The sequence below is a fragment of the Monodelphis domestica genome, chromosome 1 (assembly GCF_027887165.1).
Source record: "Monodelphis domestica isolate mMonDom1 chromosome 1, mMonDom1.pri, whole genome shotgun sequence".
In the NCBI taxonomy this organism is placed as follows: Eukaryota; Metazoa; Chordata; class Mammalia; order Didelphimorphia; family Didelphidae; genus Monodelphis; species Monodelphis domestica.
Genome location: NC_077227.1, coordinates 541,737,770 through 541,763,664, shown reverse-complemented (window position 1 = coordinate 541,763,664; position 25,895 = coordinate 541,737,770).

Genomic DNA, 25,895 nt, shown 5'->3' with positions numbered 1-25,895 from the left:
CATGCCAGGAGAAGATAGAAAATGTACAGCATAACATTGCCACAGGTTGCAAAAATGTAGCATCTATTGAATATCTAGAAAGATAGGATGAAGTGATCAGAGTTAGATACCATAACTAGCTATGCTTCATAAACCAACATAAGATAAATATAGGGATGCAAATACAGAACTGAAAATAGCCTTGAGAATACAATAATTATAATTTCAGTTATCAGATGGGGTCTTAGAAAAACTCCTTTCAGATATAACCTTGATCTATAAAACTTGAAGAAAAATATTGTAATACATGTTAGCAAACCAATTTTTCAGTCTCCAAACTATGGAGAAGAAAATGTGTCCAATGAGTTATGAAATATGAGCTTATATTTCAATTGTTTTATTCATTTATAAAAAAATTACCATATTAATCATCTATGGAAAAGACTGCAGAACATTAAAAATAAAAGAATTATAGTGGGATAATGATTTCTCTTTGGAAAATATCTATCGGAACTGTATTGAACAAGATGAGAAAAATTACAAAATAGTAAAGCAATCACTAGAATTAAAAAAAAAACATTCTTTTAATGTTTGCAATGTACTTTACATGTATTACTTTGTCTTCTTTTTTACAATAATTCTGTGGGTGTAGGTGCACAATAAAACTTTTATTTAGCATCAGTCACTATGCTTGGCCCTGAGTATATGAAGTCAAAGGTCTGTTCTCAACCCTCCTCCATTCCACAAAATAGCAAAACTGATCCCCAAAGTCAAAATCATATTCCTCGAGGTATTAACCTCAAAACATACATAATTGGATGCAAAATAACATGAAGAGACTCAGGCTAAATAGCAAATATTTCTTATAGCAGGTGATTCTTGAGCTGTCTTTAAGGGGAAAAAGGATGTGAAAGGGTAAAGAACAATGCTAATGCTTCTAGTCATGGAGAAAAATCCAATTCATATATTGACTATAGGAATTCAAACTTGGTTTTCTGATTCCTGATCTAGATGTTTTTGCTTCACATCCTCTCTATTTTTTGAAAACCTCTACTTTTTGTAGGCTATTATCTTTACCCTATTTCAAACTACTCTTTATTTGAAAACCTCCTGCTTCCTTCTTTTTGTGTGTTTTTATTTTAATTCTCCCAAATGATGTTTGAAGAGTTTTGGTACATATTACATGGGCAGTAAACTGAGAGGGGAAGTTTCTGTATTCTATAAGAAAAGTTAGGGCAAGCCTTTAGACAGAATAATGGAATTTCATAGTTCAAAAGGACTTCAGTGGCTGTTTAGGACAGCTCATACTTGAAGGGATTCCCCCACTATATTAATGCTGAAAAATATTCACCCAGTCTCTGTTTGAAGACTTTCAACAGGGAATTATTGGAGGAAGGGAAGCTGCTACCACTTGAGGTACTCTATTTCCCCTTGTATAGGATTTTTATTATAAAGATATTTTATTTTATCAATTACATTTAATAATAAATTTTCACATGTTTTCCAAAGTTATATAATACAAATTTTCTCCCTTCCCTCCCCTTTTCAGAGCTGACAAGCAATTCGATCAGGATCATACATGTATGATCATGCAAAACATATTTCCATATTGTTCATATTTGAAATAAAACAATCATATAAAACCACCCCTCAATAAAAATAAAAATAAAATGAAAAATCATATGCTTTCATCAGCATTCTGACAGCAACAGTTCTTTCTCTGGAGTGGATAGCATTCTTTGTCATAAGTTTCTCAGAATTGTCCTGGATCATTATATTGTATTGTTGAGAGTAGTTAAGTCTTTCAAAGTTGATTATTCCACAATATAGGTATTACTATTGATACATATCTGTAACTAAGAAAACACACACAAAAGGAGTAGATAGAGAAAAGTCATTTAAAACAAACACAAAATGAATTAAATATATTAGAGTTAATTTACTAAGCCATATACAAGACATATAAATGCAACTTCAAAATAATTCTCATAGAATTAAAGAAAGAACTGAATATCTGGAGATATTTTATATGATGATATAGACCTCTTTTCCTTTATTTATTTAAAAATTTTATTAAATGTATATGTTTCATTCTCCTATTTATTCAAGTTCTGTATAACCTGTCTGTATAACCAGTAAAACCAATCAATGTCTCTAAACTCCAATGGGTTTATAGGTGTTTAGTAAGGGACTGGCATGCTGGTATTTATAGTTCAGAAAGATGAGAATTCATACTCTTCTCTGAAAGCAATCTGGAATTGTTTCACTCTTACTGGGAGGTCCATGGAAAGACAAGATGAGTGTAAAAGGACTTTGACCTATGATAAACTGGAACCCATGGAGAAAAGCCAGAGTAAAGGATTTATTTAAAGATATGTAGGATCAAAAAAAGATGAACTTGTCATGTAGTGATAGTGAAGGATAGATCTACTATTCCACTGGTATCCTCACAGTATCAAGAGAAAATTAAGAATTTCCTGGCCCTAGACATTGGGTGGACCTCTTGGGGTGACCTCATGGGGCAACAATGAACAAGAGTCATATAAAATAGACACTTAAGATTGGAGTATGATCTTCTGCATTGTAGGAAATGTCCACACCAAGTACATCACAGATCCAATGAAGTATTTGAACAATTTGGAGCTGATAATCACTGTTCTGACCTGCTCTTTTTTTCAATGCTCAAATGAGATAATTTATTCTACTTAAAGAATTCTTTTATCAACTCATAATAGTCAATGAACATATATATATATATATATATATATATATATATATGTTTCTTGAGTGAATGGTATTTGAAAACACTTTATCAACTATGTGGGCCCAGGTACATGTAAAGGATCATTGCTATAGTCTCCTAATAGAATATAAACTCCTCTCCTTTATGTCTTTTATCTCTTGCCTCTAGTGCAGATTCATGATTGATGATTGATTAACTGTCCACTCATTCATATATACATATACAGAACCATTCATATCATGATCTTTACTATATATAGCAAAAGTTGAGCCAAACAAAAATAAATCAGGTCTGGGAAAGTATCCCTGGATAATCAGTCACATGGAGCAATGGAAAGAAACCATACCTTGTTCACAGAATAGCTGGGAACATTTTGCTGCATTTAGACACTTCAGTGGTTTCAAAGTATCAAACCAAAGTTTTGCTGTTCAGTTTTCACAAGGAATCTTGGATGTCAAACAGCTGTTCAGAAACAACATTTTGATGAGTTAAGTATAAATGAATCAGAACCATATGTATAAAAGTCCCTTTAAAATAAACACAGGTTTTAACATGAAGGAAAAATGTGACTGACAAAATTTGTTTTTGCCTCATCCAGAGGTTATAGTAGTTTTGGGTAAATATATATATATATATACATACACACACACACACACACACACACACAATGTATCCCTCTTTGATAATGTCATTAATCAAAAATTTGAAAAAATAGATTAATTATTCATTAAATCAATAGTTGACCACAAACATTTCCTTACAGATCATTAAGTTAATACTAGTCCTCACTCTCCAACTAGATTGTAAGTCCCTTGAAAGTAAAAATTTTTAAACTGTTTTCCCTATCCCTCACCTTATCCAGAACAGAACCTTTTACAGAGAAAGAAAACAAAATTTAAGAATTTGAAGGATCACTTTTTTATCTAAATTTAATGGAATATAGTGGAAGGGACTGAACCTTCTTTACTACCTTGATTCATATTTAATAACGATTTGAAAAGAAAACAACTTGCCAAGAACCCTTTCTACCTTTGCCTCCTATCTCTCAGCACTCAGAAGACTAGAGGAACAAATGAAACAAATAAACACAGTTTGCTGGACATTAACCTAAGAACTGTTAGATACTAGAGTAGATTTTGGAAATGGGCAAAAATAGACAGTTTTTTACCTTACGAACATTAAAAAATTGAAGTATGAAAAGAGTCAACTATATAATGGAGCTACACTCCCAATTTGAGACACTGCATCATACCCAAATAGGATATCTGTGTCACATGAAGAACATAAAACAAATCAAGTGTTTAAAGGAAAAGGACAACCTAAAAAGAAAGTTATTTAGGAAACTGATATATGTGCTGAAGGGACTCAAAACATGGAGTAAAGAAGACTCATAGAGTGAAGAATATGAGAGTGGAATTCATTTTTTGAAGAGAGGTAAAGTGGGAAAGGGATTAGATCTATTATGCTGGGTCAGATTTAGGTACAACTGATAGAAATTACCAAGAGGAAGATTTTTGATTGAACTAAGGTTTAGAGGGAGGAGAGATAAAATCTCCCATCAGAAAGGGATGTCTAAAAGTCAAATTAGTTATCTTAGAATTTAACAACTTCTCGCCAATTGAGGTTTTCAATAAAGAACAGTTGGATGACCATAGACAGATATGTTGATTTCTAAAATCTCTTTCTTGTTTGATATTCTCTGATTCTATGCCATTTATAAGCTAATCAGTTAGGTTAGCTATTTATAATCCTTCTAATCTCTAGTCTCTCACTTCTATTCATAAGTGGGGGGGCATGCCTTTCTCATATTAGCTTTATGAGTGACATTTAAGGGGAAACTTTGCTTCAGTTTTGTAGCTCTCTGTAGCCCAGACTTCTAGCCCACATTTTTTATTTCACATGAGATGTTTGTTCTCTATTTAAACTGAACACTCTGAAAGTACTGAAATCTTGAGAGGAGTGGGATTGTGTCACCTAAGCCATCTTATGGCACTTTGTGAATTGTAATTCTGAAAGATAGCATGAGGCAGAGGACATTCTAATTTCTCCCTTTTATATAGATTTTGCCCCAGCATATCTGAGCTGTATGAATTGACTAATATAACCCATTGTCCCTACTCTAAAACACTTTTCAAATTCTTAGTTCTAAGTCAAGACTAAAAATAAAAACATGAATGTCTTTCCCCTCAGGAAATCCTATTTCTTTTTTATCAATGATTCTAGAGTCACTAGAATCTAGAATATAGAGAATATTATAAAAAGAAAGAACCTTAGAAGTTATCTAATCTAACCACCTCCTTTTACAGAAGGAAATATGAAACCCTGGGGAAGAGATTGCCATAACAAGCTATAGGATCTTGGTTAAGAGTCTAGACAAGAACTTATGCCACCTAATTCCTAGACTGCATCATGTGCTTTCTGCAATATCAATAGGTACTTATTGATTGATTGATAGCCAGTCCTTTCCAAAAATGGGATTAAACCCCAAGATGGTGCTGTGGGCAGTCAGTTTGGTTCATCCTATGATGGTACCTCTTGGATGGATTCCTTAAAGCATTATCACTTGTCTAAATCATCCTGCCTTTCTTTTTTTTTATTTTATAATATTTTATTTGATCATTTCCAAGCATTATTCATTAAAGACAAAGATCATTTACTTTACCTCCCCGCCAACCCCCATAGCAGACGTGTGATTCCACTGGGTATCAGATGTGTTCTTGATTCAAACCCATTGCCATGTTGTTAATATTTGCATTAGAGTGTTCATTTAGAGTCTCTCCTCTGTCATGTCCCCTCAACCGCTGTAGTCAGGCAGTTGCTTTTCCTCGGTATTTCTACTCCCACAGTTTGTCCTCTGCTTGTGAATAGTGTTTTTTCTCCTAGATCCCTGCAGAATGTTCAGGGACATTACACCAGCACTAATGGAGAAGTCCATTATGTTTGATTATACCACAGTGTATTAGTCTCTGTGTACAATGTTCTCCTGGTTCTGCTCCTCTCACTCTGCATCACTTCCTGGAGGTTGTTCCAGTCTCCATGGAATTCCTCCACTTTATTATTCCTTTTAGCACAATAGTATTCCATCACCAACATATACCACAACTTGCTCAGCCATTCCCCAATTGATGGGCATCCCCTCGTTTTCCAATTTTTGGCCACCACAAAGAGCGCAGCTATGAATATTCTTGTACAAGTCTTTTTCTCCATTATCTCTTAGGGGTAGAGACCCAGCAGTGCTATAGCTGGATCAAAGGGCAGACAGTCTTTTATCACCCTTTGGGCATAGTTCCAAATTGCCCTCCATTATGGTTGGATCAGTTCACAACTCTACAAGCAATGAATTAATGTCCCTACCTTGCCACATCCCCTCCAGCATTCATTAATTTCCTTTGCTATAATGTTAGCCAATCTGCTAGGTGTGAGGTGATACCTCAGAGTTGTTTTGATTTGCATCTCTCTGATTATAAGAGATTTAGAACACTTCTTCATGTGTTTATTAATAGTTTTGATTTCTTTATCTGAAAACTGCCTATCCATGTCCCTTGCCCATTTATCAATTGGAGAATGGCTTGGTTTTTTGTAAAATTGTACAATTGATTTAGCTCTTTATAAATTTGAGTAATTTTTTTTTGTCAGAGAATTCTATGAAGATTTTTTCCCAATTTGATGTTTCCCTTCTGATTTTAGTTACATTGGTTTTGTTTGTACAAAAGATTTTTAATTTGATGTAGTCAAAATTATTTATTTTACGTTTTGTGATTCTTTCTATGTCTTCCTTGGTTTTAAAGTCTTTCCCCTCCCAAATGTCTGACATGTATACTATTCTGTGTTTACCCAATTTACTTATGGTTTCCTTCTTTATGTTTAAGTCATTCACCCATTTTGAATTTATCTTGGTGTAGGGTGTGAGGTGTTGATCTATTCCTAATCTCTCCCACACTGTTTTCCAATTTTCCCAGCAGTTTTTATTGAATAGTGGATTTTTGTCCCAAAAGATGGGATCTCTGGGTTTATCGTATACTGTCTTGCTGAGGTCGCTTGCCTCCAGTCTATTCCACTTATCCTCCTATCTGTCTTTTAGCCAGTACCAAATTGTTTTGATGACTGCTGCTTTGTAATATAGTTTAAGGTCTGAGACTGCAAGGCCCCCATCATTTGTGTTTTTTTTTCATTATTTCCCTGGATATCCTTGATCTTTTGTTATTCCAAATGAACTTTGTTATGGTTTTTTTCTAAATCAGTAAAGAAATTTTTTGGGAGTACAATGGGTATGGCACTAAATAGATAAATAAGTTTGGGTAGGATGGTCATTTTATTATATTGGCTCATCCTATCCATGAGCAGTTAATGTTTTTCCAATTGCTCAAGTCTAGTTTTAGTTGTGTGGCGAGTGTTTTGTAGTTGTGTTCATATAGTTCCTGTGTTTGCCTCGGGAGATAGATTCCTAGGTATTTTATTTTGTCTAAGGTGATTTTGAATGGGATTTCTCTTTCTAGTTTTTGCTGCTGAGCTGTGTTGGAGATATATCGAAATGCTGATGACTTATATGGGTTTATTTTGTATCCTGCAACTTTGCTAAAGTTATTGACTATTTCAATTAGCTTTTTGGTTGAATCTCTAGGATTCTTTAAGTAGACCATCATGTCATCTGCAAAGAGTGATAACTTGGTCTCCTCCTTGCCTATTTTGATGCCTTCGATTTCTTTTTCTTCTCTAATTGCTACTGCTAGTATTTCTAGTACAATGTCAAATAGTAGAGGTGATAATGGGCATCCTTGTTTCACTCCTGATCTTATTGGGAATGCATCTAGTTTATCCCCATTGCAGATGATATTAGCTGATGGTTTTAGATATATGCTGTTTATTTATTTTAGGAATGACCTTTCTATTCCTATGCTTTCTATTGTTTTTAATAGGAATTGGTGTTGTATTTTATCAAAGGCTTTTTCTGCATCTATTGAGATAATCATGTGGTTCTTGTTGGTTTGCTTGTTGATGTGGTCAATTATGTGGATGGTTTTCCTAATATTGAACTAACCCTGCATCCCTGGTATAAATCCTACTTGATCTTGGTGGATGACCCTTCTGATCACTTGCTGGAGTCTTTTTGCTAGTATCCTATTTAAGATTTTTGCATCTATATTCATTAGGGAGATTGGTCTATAATTTTCTTTCTCTGTTTTTGACCTGCCTGGTTTTGGAATGAGTACCATGTTTGTGTCATAAAAGGAGTTTGGTAGAACTCCCTCTTTGTTTATTATGTCAAATAGTTTGTATAGTATTGGGATTAACTGTTCTCTGAATGTTTGATAGAATTCACTGGTGAATCCATCAGGCCCTGGGGATTTTTTCTTAGGATGTTCTTCGATGGCTTGTTGGATTTAATTTTCTGATGTGGGATTATTTAAGAATTCTATTTCTTCTTCTGTTAGTCTAGGCAGTTTGTATTTTTGTATATATTCATTTATATCACCTAAATTGGTGTATTTATTGCCATATAATTGAGCAAAGTAATTTCTAATGATTGCCTTAATTTCCTCTTCATCGGAGGTGCTGTCCCCCTTTTCATCTTTAATGCTGTGAATTTGCTTTTCTTCCTTCCTTTTTTAAAGTAGATTGACCAGTACTTTGTCTATTTTGTTTGTTTTTTCAAAGTACCAGATTCTTGTCTCATTTATTAAATCAATAGTTCTATCACTTTCGATTTTAGTAATTTCTCCCTTAATTTTTAGGTTTTCTAGTTTGATTTTCTGCTGGGGGGTTTTAATTTGATTGCTTTCAAGTTTTTTATTTCCATTTCCAATTGATTGATCTCTGCTCTCCCTAGTTTGTTAATATATGCACTCAGGGATATGAATTTACCTCTGATTACCGCTTTGGCTGCATCCCAAAAGGTTTGAAAGGATGCCTCGCCATTGTCATTTTCCTCGATGAAATTATTAATTGTTTCTATGATTTCTTCTCTAACTAAACGATTTTGGAGTATCATATTGTTTAATTTCCAATTAGTTTTTTATTTGGTTTTCCATGTACCATTACTGATCATTATTTTTATTGCCTTTTGATCTGAAAAGGCTGCATTTATTATTTCTGCTTTTCTGCATTTGTGTGCCATGGTTCTGTGACCTAATGTATGGTCAATCTTTGTGAATGTGCCATGTGGTGCTGAGAAGGAGGTGTATTCCTTTTTATCCCTATTTATTTTTCTCCATATGTCTATTAATTCTAATTTTTCTAAGATTTCATTCACTTCGTTTAACTCTTTCTTATTTATTTTTTGATTTGATTTATCTAAATTTGATAATGGTTGGTTTAAGTCTCCCACTAATATGGTTTTACTCTCTATTTCTTCCTTCAGTTCTCCTAGTTTATCCATTAGAAATTTGGGTGCTACATTATTTGGTGCATACATGTTGATTAATGATATTTCCTCATTACCTAAAGTCCCTTTTAACAAAATATAATTACCTCCCCTGTCCCTTTTGATCAGGTCTATTTTTGCTTTGGTTTTATCAGATATCATGATTGCAACTCCTTTCTTCTTTCTGTCAGTTGAATTCCAGAAGGTCTTACTCCATCCTTTAATTCTGACCTTGTGGGTGTCTACCCTCCTCATGTGTGTTTCTTGAAGACAACATATGGTAGGGTTTTGGATTCTAATCCATTCTGCTATTTGTCTACGTTTTATGGGTGAGTTCATCCCATTCACATTCAAAGTTATGACTTTCACTTGTGGGCTCCCTGGCATTTTGATATCCTTCCCTAATTCTAACCTTTCTTCTTCAGCTCTACCTTTTAGTCCAGTGATTTACTTTAAATCAGTCCCCCTTGTCCCCTCCCTTGATATGTTTCCCTTTCTAGTCCCTCCCTTTTTGTTCCCTCCCCCTTCCCCCTCTTCTTCCCTCCCTTTTTTGTGTCCCCTCCCCTCTCCCCCCCTTGGTTTTCCCTTCTCCCTTCCCTTGTTGGGTAAGATAGAATTCAAGATCCCCATGGATCTGGATGTTTTTCCCTCTCAGAGTTGATTTCCCTGAGAGTAAGGTTTAAGTAAAAACTCTCTTCCTCTCCTTCTTATAGGAGTTTCCTTTCCCTCCCCTTCCTGTGTGAATCTTTGTGTGAGAAAGATTATTCTATTTGGTCTTTCTTTTCCCCCTATTTACACAATACATTTTCCCCACATGTTAATATACATAGATTGATATAAATGTAGTACTTATATAAGAGAGTTTGAGTAAAAGAAAAAGATAACATTTTTCTCCTTTTCCCTTTCCTTCATATTTACCTTTTCAGATATTCCATGCTCTTTGTTTTTCGATATAGGACTTTCCACAGAGCTCTGGTCTTTTCTTTGCAAAAACTTGGAAATCTTCTATTTTGTTGAATGCCCATACTTTCCCTTGGAAGTATATAGTCAGTTTTGATGGATAGCTGATTCTTGGTTGAAGGCCCAGCTCTCTTGCCTTTCTGAAAATCATGTTCCATGGCTTACGATCATTCAGAGTGGAACTTGCAAGGTCTTGTGTGACCCTAATTGGCATTCCTTTATATCTAAATTGTTTTTTTTTCCTGGCTTCTTGTAAGATTTTTTCTTTTGCTTGAAAGCTTTGGAATTTGGCAATTACATTCCTGGGAGTTGTCTTTTGGGGATTAAGTGTAGAGGGTGTTCTGTGAACTCTTTCAGTGCCTGTATTGCCCTCTTGTTCTAGGATCTCTGGGCAATTTTCTTTGATTATATCTTGTATTATGATGTCGAGTTTGTTGTTTATTTCTGGATTTTCTGGTAGTCCAATTATTCTTAAATTGTCTCTTCTCCCTCTATTTTCCAAGTCTGTCACCTTGTCAGTGAGATATTTTATGTTCTCTTCTAATTTCTTGGTCTTTTGGCTTTGCTTTATTAGTTCTTGCTTGTTGTCTTCGAGTTGCCTAATTCTGACCTTTAAAGCCTGGTTTTTCCTTTTCACTTTGGTTAAACTGGTTTTGTAGATGCGTGAATTTCTTTTGCATTATTTCCCACTTTTCCTCCCAGAAGGCTTCCATCTTTTTGATCCTTTCTGAATCAAATTCTTTATGGGTTTGTAGAGAGTTTCCATTTCCTTTGGAAGGTTTTGGAGCATTTGCTTGTGTTTCCTCTTCTATCTCCTCTGTATTTTGTATTTTTGCTCCATAAAATGTGTCCAAAGTTGCCCCCTTCTTCTTGTTTTTCTTGGAATTTTGGGGCTTTTGTGCTTCTGTGGAGTTTGCCTTCTCTATCTGAGTGGGGAGGTCTAGCTTTTCTTATCTCTGTCTGGTGTCCAGAGGTTTTAGCCCCAGGCAGATTGTCCATTCTATGCAGTTGTTATTCTGTCTTCCCGGGGAAGCCAGGAATTGCTGGTGTTTCCGTGTTACTGCCCTCCTCAGTTCCCTCCCGATGCTTCTCCACTTCTCCGTTACCTTACTTCCATGCTCTGAGTCTGACTTGGCCCTTTCCACAGGGTGTTTGTTTCTGTGCCTTGGCTGGCCAGAAGAGCCAGCACTCTGAGGGGGGAGGGGCCACAGCTTCCAGGAGCTTCAAGGGCTCCTGATAGGATTAGCTTTCCCTGGGTTGAACTAAGTATGCCCTGAGGCAGTGACCTTCCCTGAGACTTGGATGGAAGGATCCAGCCAGGGGGTTACAAGCTCCCCCCGTCTCTCTCTGTTTCCTTGCTGTCTGTGTTGGGTGCCCCCTCATCTGAGTCAGGTTGTTTTCAGGAAGTGGTCTTCAGAATAGCCAGCCCTGAGGTTCTGAGGTTCCCTCTGCTGCCTTGGACTTGGCACTCTGGGTTGGGGGGGATTGGTCCTGGGACCTTCCTTCTGCCTACCCCTTAGGTCCGAGTGATCTCGGGTTCTGGCTTTTGGGTGGCAGTACCTTTTGGTCCAGGTCCAGGAGGAGGATTCCAGGAGTCTATGCTGTTGTTCGTTTTGAATTTTGGTGCCTTAGGAGCATATAGTTTGAGTTCAGTAGGGAAGGGTTTCCAGAGATCTGAACTTTAGCTTTCTCTAAGCCACCATCTTGACCGGAAGACCCCATCCTGCCCTTCTTAATGCACAACAGAAATCTATTAATCTTAGTTCTTATTCTCTAAGATGAAGCAGATGGAAAAAAAAAAACTAAAGACCCTTTTTAGTTCCATGTGAAAGTCACAATTTTTTTGTATCACCTATATAGAAACTGCAGACCACATTGTGTTAAAAATACCATTGCTCACATTTTGTCTGATTCCTCCCCCCTCACCCCCAAAGGCTTTTGGTACCACCTGCTGCCCAAAAGAGTTACCAAATTGGACAAATTACATTGTTCCTCAATGCAGAATGACATGCAAACAGTAAAAACTCCTTTTGTTTATACTGTTAATAACAGATGTTGCTGTGCGACATCACACATGCTGCTTAATATTATCAAAACAATTATTCATTTATTCATCTTTGCTCAGTGTGTGCAAGCTGGCACTATGAATCTTGACGACATGGCCTTCATGAATGCATAAACAGAAGTCCTAGACAATAAACCATGGTCCAGACCCTAATCACCATTTTCAATGCTGTTTGCCTCTCCTGCTGATAACATTCTTTCTGGCACAGATATGAAGGGAATCCAACTTTAGATGTACTTGGAGAACACATGAGATTGTCATCACACCAAAGCTAAGAAAGATGAAATGTGACCTTGTCATTTAAATTTCCTGAGATAATGAATGCTAAAAGTGAGGACTATATTTCTATACTGTTGATTAAGAGGCAATGGTATGTATCTGAAAGAGAAATGTGATTTGAAGATGAATAGGGTTCAAATTATTAGCTTTTAGTTTTTCCCTCCCCTACTCTGACCTCAGTTTTTGCATAGTTAAAGTGAGACATTTATGCCAGTTAATTTCTAAGTTGCCTACAAGCTCTAAATGCTATGAAAACTGGAACAAATGAGAGAAACCAAAATAAGAAAGAACTGAAGTGGGGGAGGCATGAAGCATTGAGAAGCTGTGATTAGAATCTTTTTCATGCAATTACCTAATAATGCTAAAAAAAGACAATAGCAAGAAAATATTTTTGAGATCAATAATATGATTCATATTCCAGGACTTGAAAGTTCAATGAGGAATTTTTGCTTTGTCATGACTTTGTCTGAGTGTTTATTCCTGTAGAACCACCAATCAGCTCATTGTTTCAGTATAAATGATGTCAGGAATATTATTTTTTCACTGAATTGACTGAGCAAATATATTATTTTGAAGATACCTTTTTATTTTTTGCTAATGCCCTTATTAGTAAGGGGAAATTAGTAAGTAGCAGAGAAAGTCTGACCTGTTGAAGAAAGTTAACTCTGCCTGTTTCCCATCTCTTTTCTTTCAATAAATTACCTCTGCACTAGAATAACTCTTCAGTAGTACACACTGCTGAACACTGGTACCCACCTTGTATGGACTTTTATCTAACAGTTGCTATACGTCCAATTAAAATATAGATAGATAGATAGATAGATAGATAGATAGATAGATAGATAGATAGATAGATAGAAGGATGGAGAGGAGAGAGAGAGAGAGAGAGAGAGAGAGAGAGAGAGAGAGAGAGAGAGAGAGAGAGAGAGACCCATTATTCAATATATATTATATGCCAGGAACTATGCTAAGTGCTAGGGATACAAATGCAAGCAAGCATGGTAGTCCATTTCCTCAAGTAACTTACATTCTTATGAAGGAAGATAACACATACAAGGGAACTCAGGATGAGGAGGGTACCAACTGGAACATAGTGAAGAGACGGTAGAAGGTTGTATGGAGGCTTAGACCATGGAAATGTAAGTCAAAGAGCTTGCCAATAAAAAATAGGGGAGCTAGAAGTAGAGTCCAAGTTCTGTTGAGGTAGAATTGGTTAGACAGAAAGATCAAAGAGAGAAGATATGAGAGTATATTCTTCCACTATGAAGGTCTTCGAGAAATCATAGATGAAGAAGCAACAGGATGGAACATTAGATTAAGAACCAGGACAAGAGATAGAAAGTCCTGGCTTCAAATATGCTCTCAGACATTTCCTAGCTGTGTGATCCTGGGCAAGTCACTTAACCCTCCTTTCTTAGCTCTTATTGCTCTTTTGCCTTGCAACCAATACATTGTATTGATTATAAAATGGGAGGTAAGGTTTTTTTCTGTTTGTTTTTTGTTTTTAAGAAAGGCTAGATGAGGTACTTGTCAAGAATGTTGGAGAATGAACTTTATTCATATATGTTATAATAACTAACCTTTGAGATTTTGTAATTCAGTGAAACAGCAATCTAGTGTTCTCCCACTATATTTGACGAAGTAGCAGCCATGTGCCAAGGACTCACAATTCAGTAACTTTGCCAAGAGAACCCCAAAATGAGGTCACAAAGAGTCAGACAGTACTGAAAAGATTGAACAACAAAATATTCATATGTATGTATGTATTCATAAATGTATATGCAATAGAATGGAATTGGAAAATAAATCACAAATCTACTCTGACTAGGCATAGTACATAGTTGTTAGATAATGTTAACTCAACCAACATTTCAGTAAAGACCTACTACTTCTAACTTTGTTCTTCATTCTCAGTGTGATTTCTATTTCCTGTATCCTCTGTTCTTTCTTAGTTCATTATCCTTGCACTGTATGTATTTTCTTCCTTTCCCCGTCTTAGCACATCAGTCGACCAACTCAACTCTGTACGATCTTCCATTTTTATTTCCTTGTCCCTTTGCCCCATCATTGATCACTCTGTATTATTCTCAGTATCTACCCCCCTTCAGTCTTGTTCCCAGGATGATGAATAGAGTTAGAGGAAATCACAAAACTATTCTTTCTAGGTAGACTACAGTTGTTAGGTCATGTCAACTGGACACTCATTGCAGAAAAGCAAACATTTTAGTCCTCTCTGATTCATTATTTCAGTGTCCTTAGACACTGATTACATTCTTAATCTTCTTGACTCCCTTCATGGTACCCATGATTATCTTCCCTTTTGTGTTATTAGAGGGTTTTTTCCTTATAATTCACACACACACACACACACACACACACAGAGAGAGAGATTGAGGCATTTTGTTAAATGCTGCCTTTTTTTCCCTTTTCTGCATTTCATATGACTAAAGCATCTTCCTCTACTGTGTCTTCCTTTACTGTGGTTTCATGATGAAGAAGTTTCTCTTTTACTTACCAAGGTAAACACTTCTACCACTTCAATTGATCCAGTATCCTTCAGTCATTTAGTCATGGATTCTTGTTAATTTCTCTGTGGACCATTTTGTCCATGGATTTTTTTTTTGGCAAAGATAATGGAGTGGTTTACCATTTCCTTCTTTAGTAGATTAAGGCAGAGTTTAAGTGACTTGCACATCATCACATAACTAGTAAGTGTCTGAGGCTGGATTTGAACTCTGATCTTATTGCCTCAAAGCATGGAATTCTATCCAAAAATCCATTTAGCTTCCTTATAGGCAAACAGAGGTCCAATTAATTTCCTAGGGTCACATAACTATTATGTGCCTTAGGCCAGATTTGAATTTGTCTTCCTGACTGTAGGCCCATCACTCTATTACTCAAGCACAACCTTCTTCATGATCTGACCATTCTAGATAGTAATTTGGAAATATCTCCAAAAGTCTACAAAATTATGCATTTTCAGAAATACCACTAATAGTTCTCTAACCCAAAGAGATTAAAGATAAAGGAAAAGGGTCTATAAATACAAAAGATTTATAAAAGATTTTTTTGTGTGTTGGCAGAGAATTCAAAATTGGGTGGAGTGTGATGCTCATGAATTGAAGGCTGGCTGAACAAATTGTGGTATTTGGTTATGATGGAATACTATTGTGCTATAAGAAATGACAAGCAGGATGATTTCAGAAAAACCTGAAAAGACTAACATGAAAAGATGCTAATTAAAGTGACTAGAAACAAGAGAATAATGTACAGTAGTCCCTTGCTTTATCACAGTTAAATTATCCCAGCTTCACTGTATCACAGGTTTTTTTTTTTTTTAAACCCTTACCTTCCGTCTTGGAGTCAATACTGTGTATTGGCTCCAAGGCAGAAGAGTGGTAAGGGCTAGGCAATGGGGGTCAAGTGACTTGCCCAGGGTCACACAGCTAGGAAGTGGCTGAGGCCAGATTTGAACCTAGGACCTCCCATCTCTAGGCCTGGTTCTCAATCCACTGAGCTACCCCGCTGCCCCCTCACAGGTTTTTAAAAAGAAATCTAATTCTATATTGAGCAGTTTTTGTTATATTGCAGGATTTTGCAGATGAATACCATACTGTACACAATGAAAATGCAGTAAACCACTGCCGCTTGTGCAAGTTTGCCAAAATAAGATGGTGCACAGTACACTCTTGGCTGATGGAATGAAAGGCGAACAACCACAGTGCTGTATTCTGTATCCTGGATGCTGATTGACTCAGTGTTTATAAGAGTGTGTGAAAAGTTCAAAGGAGAGTGAGAAGGGTTTATAAAGCATATATATATATATATATATGTATGTATATATATAATAAAATAAATATAATGCCATTACTTTGTGGATTTTCACCTATCATGGGGGTCTCTGGAATGTAACTCCCACAGTAGATGAGGATCACTGTACTCAGTAACAACAATATTGTATAAAGATTAATTGTGAAAGATTTAATCATCCTCAGGCATATAATGATCCAAGACAATTCTGAAGGACTTATGATAAAAAATATTACCCATTTCCAGAGAAAGAATTGATGGATTCTGAATGTAAGTTGTTTTACTTTTTTTTTCTTTCTTTAAAGTTCTTGTTTTTCCTGCATTTTTCTTTTCAAAGTTATTAATGTGGAAAGGCTTTACATGACTACACATGCATAATCTATGTCAAATTGCTTGCCTTCTTACATAGTAGGTAAGAGAGGGAGAAAAAAGAAAACATGAAACACAAAAGTTTTTTTAATGTTAAAATGTTTTATTTATATGCTATTGAGAAGAAATAAAATAAATATTAAATGTTAAAAAGAAGTCTTAAACTATCTTCATTTTTAATCCTTTTCCAATATGAATTAGCTCTCCTGATTCAATTGTTCTCTTTAAATTTACTAATGATCTAATATCCCCATTCAAATGACTTTTTCTAACTTTTGATCCTCCTTGATCTTTTGGCAGCTTTTGACATCACAGATTATTTTCTCCTGGATGTTCTCACCAAGATTTTGTAACATTATTTTTTCCTTATTTTTTCTCCTGGCATTTAATAATTCTTTCACCTTTTCCTTTTCTTGTTCCTCATCTATGCCCACAGTTATTGTCTCCCAAGTCTCTATGCTGGGCCTTTTTTTCTTTTTATTTTAAATTATTTCAATTGGCAGGTATAGGATGTCCCCCAAATCTTAGTCCATTTTAAAGCTACAGCTCACAACGCACTAAGACTTTTGGGACACTCTCCCCCAAATGTAGATATATCTATATAGACCTCCCTCTTTTTCTCTCTGTTTCTCTGTCTCTACCTCTCTCTTTCTCACTCTGTTTGCCTCTTTGTCTCTCTCCTATCAAGCCATAGCCTAAAGATAATTCTCATTATTGTTTTTTTTTGATAAATTATAATCTGGTGTTTCTAACTAACACTTGGACATCTCACATTTGATATCCATAGTTATCTCTATTTCAGAAGTTCAGAAATAGAACTTTTTTTCCCCCTAAACCTTCCTCCCTCAACTTTTTGAATCTCACCATCACTGTCAAGAGAATCACCATCTTTCTAGTCATTCTGGACCTGTTGTCATCCTCTTCTTCCTCTCATCCCAAATACACAATTATTTGCCAATTTTATGATTTCTACAATTACAACATCTCTTCTATGTATTCTCTTTTAATACAACTACAATATTGATTCCAGTCCTTATCCCTTGCATAAGATACTTCAATGGCCCTCTTACTAGTCACCTATCTCTTCTTTCCCCATAAAATTCATCCTCTACTCAGTTGCTAAGATCATTTTTTAAAAGTGTAAGTCTAATCATTTCATGAATGGGGAACTCCTTTAGCTCCTAATTACTTCCAGTGTCAAATGAAAATTTCTCCCTTTTGCATTTGAAACTCTTCATGACCTTATGTATTCTTGCTTTCTGAGGCTTCTTGCATCTTTCTACTTTCTGGGCATTCAATACTGGTTTAATTGCATTTACTTAAAAACAGCTCTGGGTCTCTAGTTTTCATGTCTTGTTACTGATTATAGTCCATGCCTGAAAATCTCTAATACCTTTATAGTTTCCCTTTCTTCATTAAAGATTCAGTTCAAATCCCACCTATTACATGAGCCTTCACCTTAATCTGCATACCAGTTAATTCCTTCCCTTTTCAGATTACCTTCATGGATTCTGTATATATCTTATATGTACCTAGATGTTTTAATATTATCATTAGAATATATCCTTTTGAGGATCAAGAAATGTCTTTTCCTTCCTTCCTTCCTTCCTTCCTTCCTTCCTTCCTTCCTTCCTTCCTTCCTTCCTTCCTTCCTTCCTTCCTTCCTTCCTTCCTTCTTTCCTTCCTTCCTTCCTTCCTTCCTTCCTTCCTTCCTTCCTTCCTTCCTTCCTTCCTTCCTTCCTTCCTTCCTTCCTTCCTTCCTTCCTTCCTTCCTTCCTTCCTTCTTTCCTTCTTTCCTTCCTTCCCCTCTAAGAATATAGACACATATTTGTATCATAGACTCAGAATATGCAGGAATTGTCACATGACAAATCCATGACTCCACCATTAGTGCATTTTTATGTTGTTTTCCTGCAGTCTGTCAAAATTTGTCATTTTCCTTTCTTGATCACCTTTGCCGATTTGATGGGTATAAAATGAAACCTCATAATTTCTTTAATGATCACTTCTCTAATTATTTGGAATTTTTATATGGATATCAATAACATTTCTTTCTCTGAAAACTGCTTGTTCATAGAATGTTTGTATTTATCAAACACAATTCTACTATGACATGATCATGTTTCCTATATTCTACCTTCCTTAAACTTCCAAAAAGGCACAGTGTCATGATATTAATCGTCTTTGAAGGTAGTTTAATGTCTGAATTGTGGCCAGGTGATGATGCATTTGAGTCTCCTGCACAAAGGTCTTGCCAGGATACATGTAGCATAGCTTTCTTAAAAGGTTTCCATATCCTATATGGCCACTGGAGGGTGCTCAGTCTACAGACTAAGATTGCTGTCTGACTACAAATATTGGTGATTCAAGCAGAAATGGTGACTGGGACTGAAGTTAATATAGGCGATAAAATGGTATCTTACCCATAATATTAATATGTAAAGTAAGTTTTTAGAATTTAGTTTCTGATCTTCTATGCCCTTTCTCTGAAATTTCTTATGTTTGACATGACACATGGCAACTATAGATTCAGAAATTGAAAATCCTTTTTTTTTTTAAATGTAGTTCATTGAACTTGGTGAAAATATGAACAGAAATAAGCCAAATGTTTCTATAAGGTACCATTTGTCTCTAATTATCAACTATAATGTCTTCTTGCTTCCTTTCAGAGATCTTTGGGTTAGCATAAGGAAAGTACTAAAACTTCCATTCTCCTATCTTCTGCAAAGGAATAAAGGAAGTGGGTACACATGTGAGTGTATGTGTGTGTATGTCTGAATTTGAAAAGCTATCACAAGGTAATAGATTATAAATATGAAGTGAATGTTAAAAGAAATCAATATCGACCTCTAGCTAATTTCCCAAATGGATGTCACAGTACTTTAGGGTTCAAAACTCAAGATATTTTCTCCTTGAAATCTCATTCTATCTCTGTTGAATTATATCACATCCATAATCATTAATGAAATTGGTTTAAATTTTTCTTTCTCTGCTTTTGCTCTTCTTGGTTTAGGTTTATGTACCTTATTTCTTTCAGAAAAGGGAGTTTGGTAGGACTCTCTCCTTAGCTATTATTCCAAATACTTTAATTATTATTGGAATTGGTTGATCTTTAAATGTTTGATAGAATTCATTTGTAAATCCATCTGGGCTTGATACTTTTTCTTTGAAAGTTAATTTATGGCCCATTCAATTTAATAATTTTTTTTAGATTCTTAATTCCTCCTCTTTTAGTTTTGACATTTCATATTTTAGAAGTATTTTTCCATTTCACTTAAAATATTGTTTGTTGGTATATGATTGAGAAAATTACTCAATAATTGTTTTGATTTCATCTTCATTAGTGGTATATTTATTATTTTGTTTATAAGGTCAATCACTTGGATTTCTTCTCTTTTTAAAATAATTTTATTGTCCAATAGTTTATTTATTTTGTTATTTTCTTTTTCATGAAATCAGATCCATATTTTGTTTATTAATTCAAGGGTTCTCTTACATTCAGTTTTATTAATTTCACCTTTAATTTTTAGAATTTCCAATTTGGTATTTAATTGAAGATTTTTAATTTGTTCTTTTTCATTTAAAATAATTGCTTACCCAATCCATTAAAAAGCTACTTTTTTATTTTGTTCATAAAATATTTAGAGATATAAAATTTTCCTCTAGTCATTTCTTTGCTTTATATCTTAGGTTTTGATATGTTGTCTCATTATTATCATTCTCTTTAATAAAATTGATTTTTTCTATGATGTTATTTAACCCACTTAGTCCTTAAGATTGTTATTTAGTCTTCTATTAATTGTTGCCCTGTGTTCTATGGTCCCTTATTATATATTATTTTATTGAATTCCAATCTGAAAAGAATACATTTAATGTGTCTTTCTGCTTTTCTGTAGTTAATGATAAAGTTTTGTGGCCTAATATATGGTCAATTTTAATAAAGGTATTATGTACCACTAAGAAAAGGTGAATTCCTTTTATACCCACTTCTCTCTAGATAAACTATCATATCTAGCTTATCTAAAATTCTATTTATCTCCTTGACTACTTTCTTACTTACTTTTTGGTTAGATTTATCTAGTTCTGAAAGGGGAAGATTGAAGTCCACCACTATTTACATAACTAGATTTTCCTTTAATGATTTGGATGCCATAACACCTAGGGCACAAAGTTTAATACTGATAATACTTCACTATCTATAGTACCTTTTAACATAATGTACTTTCCCTGTTTATCTTTTTTAATACATTTTAATTTTTCCAGATTACATACTAGTACAAATTTCAAAAATTATTTTCTGAAATTTTTGTAATTCATGTTCTCTCTCTCTCCCACCCCTCCCACTTGCCCAAGGTGGCAATTAATATTATATAGGGTATATATGTTTTCAAATACAACAAATATTTTATGTCATCATATTGTGAAAGAAGACATGTTATTTACATTAGAGAAAAATTCATGGAGGAAATAAAGTGAAGAATGGCATCCATCAATCTGTATTTAGACTTCATCAGTTCCTTCTATAGCAGTGGATGGACTTTTTGATATGATTACTTCTTATCTATTTTAATTAAATCTATTTTAGTTTTAATTTTATCTAAGATCATGACTGCCACCCCTCCTTTTTTATATTAACTGAAGCCTAATATATTCTACTCCAACCTTTTATTCATACTCTTTATGTGTTTCTCATTTTTAAATATGTACCTTTAGATAACATATTATTGTGATTTTGAGTTTTTAGCTGTTCTGCTGATTCCACTTTATGTTAATTTATCCCAGTGACATTCAAATATATATTTACTACTTATATAGTTCCCACCATTCTATTTCCTCACTATTTGTCCTTCTGTACCTCTGTTTTACCATATCCCTCCTTAAAATTCTAATTTTCTTCTGCCCATTCCCTCCCTTATTTTCATCTCTTCTAATTGTCCCTCCATTATCCTTTGCCATTGCCCTCCTAATTCTAAATTCACCCACCCCTTTATTCTTCCCTTCCTAGTTCTAAATCTATAATCCTCCTCAATATCCCTCCCTTGTTATTCTCTCGCCCTCATATTTCTCTGAAAGATGAGAAGAATTTTATCTTTTTAGATATATGTTATTCCCTTTTTGAACCATACCTGATGAGAATAAGAGTAACTACTGTGGAAAGGAAATTAGACTGACAGTTTGTGGGGGAAGGGATCAACTGGGAGTGGCAGTTGGGTCTTGTGACTACCACTTCCTTCCTGCCCAGTGGGACTTGCTTCCAGGTGTTGGAGGAGAGAGGAGCTTGGTCAGCCCAGTCTGGAGTGGCATGCTCTTCTTGGTTTAGCCTGAAGACACAGGCTTTTGAAGGTCAGATCTGTTCTTGTTTGCTTTCTGTCTACTGCTAGCTTCTGAAGTATACAAAACTGGACTGATATAGAGGAGACAGAAGTGGGAAATCCCTCAGCCAGCCTCTAGGGCCTGGCCCTATATGCTGAAGCTAAGGAAAAACTCCAATTCCAACTGGATTATTAAAGTTTATATTATTTGAATTCGCAGTCAGATAAGTGGACTATCTTTTCTGATCATAGAGGGAGCTGAAAATCAGTTTAGTCATCAAGGCAATAAAAGACCTTATTGGACCCCTGCTGTTTCCTCTCAGCAGGGGGCATCTCCCTCCTCTGCCTCTCCAAGCAATATACCTTCTCTCCCCTCAACTACTCCATACCTCATACAAACCTCCCTTTATCCCCATTTTTCCAATCCTATTTTCTTTCCCAATAAATATTAACCCTCTATACCTTCCTCTCTTTCACTGTAACTTCTTCCATTCACACATATTTTATTTGAGCTAATTGTTCCATTTTACCTCTTTCTATCTGATTTTATTTTATTTTATTTTTGGCTCATTCCATTATATTCAACCTGATCATGAATCTTTTAGCTATACATACTCTTTCAAACTCTCTTAGTAATGATATCATTCTTAAAAATCATAGACAACATTTTCCCTTGTAAAAGGCAAATTATTTGACCTTATTGCATCTCATGTAATATTTCATGTTTACCTTCTTATGTTTCTTTTGACAGTTCTGATATTTTCCTCAAGAACACCTGAATTTTTTTAATTCATTATATATATATATATATATATATATATATATATATATATATATATATATATATATATATATATATATTTCCCTCCCTTTGTATAGATATTCAGTTTTACTGCTTAGGGTATTTTTGTTTATATACCCAGGCTCTTTGCTCTTCAAAATATTTTGCTCCATACTCACTATTCTTTTAAATTAGAAGATGCTAAGTCTTGTGTTATCCTGACTGTATCTTCACAATTAAAAACAATTTTTTCTAGTTGTTTGTAATATTTTCCCCATAACACAGAGTGCCTTCAAACTTAGCCATAATGTTCCTGTGAGGTTTCTCCTTGGGTTCTTTTTTAGGGGGTAATCAGTGGATTCTTTCATTTTCTATTTTAACTTCCACTTCTAGAACTCCAGAGCAATTTTCCTTAATAAGTTCTTGAACTGTAATATCTATACTTTTATATCATAACTTCCATGTAGCCCATCAATTCTTATATTGTATCTCTTCAAACTGTTTTCTAGGTCATTTGTTTTTGTAATGAGATATATCATATTCTTCTATTTTTCATTATTTGGTTTTATTTATTGTCATGAGAAATCTTTAGCTTAACCCTGTTTAAAGCTAATTTTGAAAAAAAGTTATGTTATTTGATGAGTTTGGGGATCTTATTTCCTTAATTGTTAACCTATTTAAAAATAATTTTCTTACATTCCTATTTTTCCCTAATTTTTTATTCAAATTTTTGGGGGTTTTTAAAGTTCTTTTTAAAGGCCTTCCAAGGCCTTTAAAGAGTTTCAAGAACTCTTTTTGGGTTTATGATGATTTTTATTCTGGGGTGTGTGTGTGTCTGTGTGTGTTTGTGTGTGTGTGTGTGTGTGTTGTGGGGGGAGGTTTGAAGTTTTCTAAGTAGATATATTGACTTCACTCTCTTCAAAATTTGAACCCTGGTCTTTTCTCTCATTATATTAGCTTTCTGTGGTTGGATTCTTTCTCTTTTACTTACTCATTAATTAATTACTCATTTGAAAAAGAGAAATAATGGCCTATTTCTTAATCAGGTTCTTTTCCTAGGGTATGGAGAATAATGACTTTAGTGTGTGTGTGTGTGTGTGTGTTTGTGTGTGTGTGTGTGTGTGTGTGTGTGTGTGTGTGCAATTATTTTCTGAACTTTCTGGCAGTTTTTGCCCTCTTGGTTATTCTAATTTCTGTAATCTAGGGCCAGGTGTGGTCCCTGCTCCCCAGTTCCTCTCTGACCCTGAATCCCAACAGTGCTGCACTACAAATGTTCTTATTCTCTCTGGTCTGTCTTATGGCTATAATTGTTACTTCTCCTGTCTGGCCAAGAACTGCAACCAGGAATTCTACTTACCTAGGAGTGACTGTGTCCAGTAAAGTTCTCACTTCTCATTAACTGCCCTAACTCAAATGTGCTTACTCTTCATTCCTCCTCACCCATATCCGTAGCCTGGGATTGCATCTGGTCAGTGCACCTAACCTAGGTCCTACAAACTTCTGGTCAGCTGCCCAAATCCCATGCAATCTGTGAATGGAAATTTCTAGAACTGAGTCTGCTGCCCCCAGCAGTGTCTCCAGAGCTTGTAGTTTATTGAAATGGGGTATCTGCTTCTGGGTTTATACTGGAAGGCTACCACTTACATCATGACTTATTGTTTGTTGATTCTTGGTATCTTGGTAGCTGCTTGTTGATGTCTGTTCTTCAATCAAGGAAGTATAGCACCCTAGAAGGTCAGAGTCTTCCCAGAATCTTCCCAAGGTTTCCTAGGATGGACAGTTGTTTCACCTCAATTCGTATCTGTTTCTGCCACTTTAAAATTCATTCTGAAGCATTATTTTAGGTTACTTCTGGGAGAATTTGGAGAGTGAGAAAATATCCTTCTCTATTCCACCATGTTACCACAGCACCTCCTGAATACATTTTTAATGAAGAAAACTGGAAATGTACGTGGTGAGTACTATATAACCTCACTAATGTAAAATCCATTATTTATTAATAAAAAAAAGAAATTATGGCTATTCATTATGGGACTCACTTCTAAACTGACTCTCTGCAGTGAGATTATCAACTTGTCGGAAACAAATATGAACATCAGTACTAAATCAGAAGAAAAAATTAATTAGAAGTAACTATGGTTCATAAGTGAAGTAACATTGAATTGATACATTTAAACAAGCTGTTAATTCTTAAATATGTGAAATGAACAAAAGAGATATCAACACACCCTCTCTGTTTCCTTTATAGTTTCACTAATGTGTATTAACAACATAGCAAGGAGAAAGAATAGAAACTATCTCAATTCAAGTATCAATATTTGGCATCCATTAGTCAGACCAGTTCAAAAGATAATTTTGTTTGAAAAAAATCCTACAGAGTATAATGGCAGATTATGAACATTGTTGCCTAAGAAAATATTGTGACACACTGGAGGGAAATAAAATTTTATAGAAAGGGTTCTTAGAGGGTCAGTTAAGTTAGATCATGTCCATAGCATTTAAAGGGCAAATTGAGAGGACAATAGATAAAAAGTGAAACTTGTCAAGATTGTTATGACCCTATGACCATATGACATATTTTCTTCATCCTTGTGTTCAACCATCACAACACCACAATCCCTGATATGTTGAACATAAAAGTAAAAATGAAAACAAAGATGGAAGGAGCAACTTGACTAGAACATTGAGAAAATGCTATGATTTTATGATCTTACACTTCTCTCTGAAACAAATTATAAATAGATATATGTATATATAAACAGCACATTTCTTACACTGACGTTATATACCTAAGAATCATTGGAACAGTGTGCATGCTGAAGAGGTAAAGTTGGAATCACTGGATAGTATACAGTCAGTTTGAGAAAACTACAATAATGACCAGTGAAGATTCATCAAGGATAATTATGGTAAACAACACCTTCAGAAAAATGTGTGATGAAAGTGAATGAGCAAGTAATAAAGCAAGATCAAAGAATAACTGATTAGAAACTGAGTAAATATTATTTCATATATTTAATTTTTATCTCTTGAGGTTTAGCACAGTGCATGGCACTAGTAAGCCTTAAATAATAAAAGTTTAGACATAGATAACATTGGTTCACATCATAATGGGCAAATTACATATATCTGAACCTTGATTTCCTCTTTCATAAGATCACAATATTATAATAGAAAATCCATAAGTTTTATTCTCTTTTTAAATCTTCAATTTGAATTATCTAAAGTCAAGAGAT